Source organism: Lethenteron reissneri, chromosome 29, assembly GCF_015708825.2.
Source record: "Lethenteron reissneri isolate LAM-NWPU_2019-01 chromosome 29, ASM1570882v1, whole genome shotgun sequence".
NCBI lineage: Eukaryota > Metazoa > Chordata > Hyperoartia > Petromyzontiformes > Petromyzontidae > Lethenteron > Lethenteron reissneri.
In genome coordinates, this window is record NC_083807.1 from 12,866,841 (window position 1) to 12,870,916 (window position 4,076).

Consider the following 4,076-nt stretch of genomic DNA (forward strand, 5'->3'; position numbering starts at 1 on the left):
GACACTGGCGACTTGAGTTTGATTCCTGCCAAAATCTTGGGCGGAGTGATGTCTGGGATAGCCTTCACATACCCACACTGACCATAACGGCGAAAAGATGTCAACAGCCCCATAACTAACAAGATGTGGGGAGGTATTCATCCAGCAGTGGACTGGCCAAGGGGTGACTATCAAGTCAGATGCTTAAGACTTTTATAGACTTTGTGTCAACGAACTAACGGAAAGAGACGAAACATTTTTAAAGATAATTGAATAAAACCATATTGTCTGTATTAAAAATATGTCATAATGTAATTATTAAACGTAATTTATGTCGACAAGTTTGAATATAATTAATTAAATTTGTATTGTTTTTTATTGCTTTACTTTGTACAGAGTAGTCTGATTGAAGCTTCAGAATTTTCCAGAATGTTTGATCAATTATTGAAGGTTTACATGTAAAATAAATTAGCATTCATGGAAGAAAAAAAACTTCACACAGATATAATTTTAGACCATTCAAACGCCACACGGATTTTCAACAGCCTACTTGCTGTACCTCTTCCTATAAACCCACAGGAGGGTGTCTCTCCTATCCTTTGACCGAGCAAACCGCATAATTTGCCGTCAAACGTCTGTTAAAATAATTTCCTCCAAGAAATTCACCCTGGAGCTTCGTTTATGAACAAAAGCAAAGTGAATTCTGAAGCGTGGAAGAAATGAGGCACGCAAAAAAATCCCCACGAGGAAAATGGGAAAATATTTAGTTAGCGGCGTTCCTCTGTGTTTACTGAAACATGTCACGGATGTACTGCTTACACTAGCCATAAGCCCCGCGTTTCCCAAAAAAAAAACCCAGGGTTGGCAGATGTGGATAATGTAAACACATCGCCGAGCAGAGAGATTTTCTGGAGCTCAGAAAACCCGCTTGACCGAGCCGCGCCACTTAGGAGGACGCGTCAGGGAAGAGTTGGGGCGAATGACGGCTTGAACTCAGCTGGTTATTAACCAGGTAAATGAATTAAACCCACTGCAGGTTTGGAGACTGACATGTTACACACCTCTAATTGCCCTGCAACTGTGTGACTGGGACGACTGCAGACCATTAGGGCATGGTTGTATATGCAAAATGCATCACCTGTATTTATAGAATCAAATATTGTTGTATCTCCTGACGTGGAAGTTGATAAAATGGGCAAATTAATAAAATCCCCCCCCACCCGCTTCCTCTGTCCAGCCAGCACTATAAATGGGTTCACCACAGCTGATCGATCAGCAGGTTACGTGTGGTGGGGTCAAGTGTGGGTACTCCCAACTCTTCGAAAACGTCTAGCCAGTGTGGACAAGTAGGCCAAATTCATTCGAGGAGGGGCTTCTCTATAGCTGCCTTTAATGGAGGCCCGTCATAGCAATGTGAGGGCTGTACCTTTTACCGTTACATTGTAAAGAAAGTGTTATATCTTTTTTTACTTCCGATTTTTCTTTGAGTAAACATGGTGCTCTGCTCCGTGCAGCCTTCATAACAAAAAACAGCTTAGGCAGCAACATAATAATAGTAGTAGTAAAATCCGCAATAAATGTGTAGATATTCCACGAGACCACATCTGACCTCTTTTTTGTTGCGAAGCTGCACAGCGTCAGCGAATGCATCTGCTTAGAGCATCTGGGAACACGGGTACTTGCTTACAGCCAAGTCCGTGTAAACTCACTGACAGTTTACAAAGGCCGTTTGCATGGCGCACTGTCAAAACACCAATATATTTTCGTGTTGTTTAAACACTTTGTGCCGACTCATTAGAAATATGCACAAAAGCCCACATCTGTTCGCCTTAAATTTTAGCGGCGGTTGTACAACGCGCACGGATTCCGCTCGCGATCTGTTGATAGACTCGACTTGAAGGTGCACGTGCATTGCCCGCCTGTGTTTACGTGCTGCACCGGTTGGTGAAGGTAATAGGTGCAGCCCTGCAATTTCTGCCTCACTCCACTGCTGGCGGAAGACTCGCTGCCCATGTCCACCACACTAATTCTTAACGTATTTACACATTTTTGTTTTGTTATGTTAAAGAAAAGCACAATGAGTGTTTCTCAGATGGTAGTGTTTTGCTCTTATGTAAGAACCTTGACGTGTTGTAATGTGGTGGCCATCTTGAACGTTGCGTCTTTCTCTAAGATTGATATTAGTGACATTGATACCACGCTGTAATCCTGCGATATATAAACAAAGATCCAATAACTCAGTCTATACTCAGACAGATCGATGGAAACATCGCAGGAAATATGGTCCCAGAAGACCTCAAATAATAAACGATGGCCACCCAAACGAATGCCAAAGTCTTTTCCGAAAAAAAATAAGACTTGAGCAAAAGTGTAACAATGTTAACGCATATGCACAGCAGCACTGTATACACTGTGCAATAAGCTGATGGTCACAGCTCCTGCTTTAGGATTATTGAGCATATTTTGTGACCAGGAAGAAACCAGAGGTCCAAAGAAAATCCATTCATACGAGAATAGATTACGCGAACTTGCCATCAATAGGATGTGTACCACCAATCTGGACTTAAAAAAAAATCTTGATTTAACATGAGCTCAGATAAATGGTTGAATTCACGACGTTGTTAGTTGTTTCTGTTATTTTACGTGTGCATTAGCAGACCGTGTTTATGGAAAACAACTAAATGTATTATGTTTTATTCAATGTCAGGTCATTGCGCTTCCTGGTTAATTTTTGGGTAAGAACACTGCGCCAATCGGAAGTATTATTGCAAAGAACAATCTGTGGAACGAAGTAAAATGTTTATTTCATCTTACATTTTTAAATATAGATTGGCAAAATAGAACTAAATTCCACGTGTTAAATTTAATTTGGAATTTAGGCTGCATATAAGAGGACTTATTAAACTCACCTGTGTGTACAAACTCAGGCACTCGCTGCTGTGGTCAAAAGCATCCGTAAGAATAACTCCGTTCTTTATTGCCACATACAAATAAATACGTTTTACCGGTGCAGTGTTTGCTTGCTTTAAATGAATACTGCTGGATAATATTGGTTGGAGAATCTAGTGGAGCGCAGATGAACCGAAAATGGATGTTATTCATGTGTGGAGACCCAGAACGGAGATCTGCGTATACTGTATACTCTTAGGTTTTTTCGGGAAAGTCACGTAGGTAAAAATAAATAATAAAAATAAAAATAATAGAAATTATAGAAATAAAATTAAAAACCACCACGTTTCGGAGGCAACACAAATCTCCGTCATCAGGTGGGACCGTCACAGCTAAATTTACTATATGTACGCTCTTTAACTCGTGCAATTGTTGTCTGGCTCCCAGAGTAAAGATGGGAATTTTTTTTCCGAACCAAATGCGGTTAATTTGCCTGGGTGAGACATTCATTAACCCATTCTGAAATGTGAGCCTAAGCTTTGGCCACAACACCTATTGTGGAATGTCTGCTCGAACCCACGCAGCCATCCTGGAGGTCTGCTCTTTGTATCAACGTCTGGAACACCCAACAGCCCTCGCCAAGGCATCTCATCATCTGCCGGACACATTATATTATTCAATTTCTGTAAAAGCTTTCCTTATTTTTAATTGCTATCGTATAAGGTCACCGTAATGGGATAACGGTTCCCACGTACTGCCGGACTCGGGTAAAACACACACGATCGGATTGCAGACGGGAAGAACATTTCTCTCCCCCCCTAGCCCCCGTGTTATGTCTCCGAGTCGTCTCTCTTAGCAACGGGAGGAAGGGATCTCTGATGCCCTCGCTGCAGCTTGCTGCTGCGTTCTCGCCTGCTGTGCCGCATCTGTCATCCCCCCCCCCCCCCCCACTGCGCCTCCCTCTCGCCACACCCAGCGACGCGAGAAGCTCATCCCTCCACCGCCCTCCACGTCCCTCCACCTCCCTCCACCTCCCTCCACGTCCCTCCACGTCCCTCCACCTCCCTCCACGTCCCTCCACGTCCCTCCACCTCCCTCCACGTCCCTCCACGTCCCTCCACCTCCCTCCACCTCCCTCCACCTCCCTCCACCTCCCTCCACGTCCCTCCACCTCCCTCCACGTCCCTCCACCTCCCTCCACGTCCCTC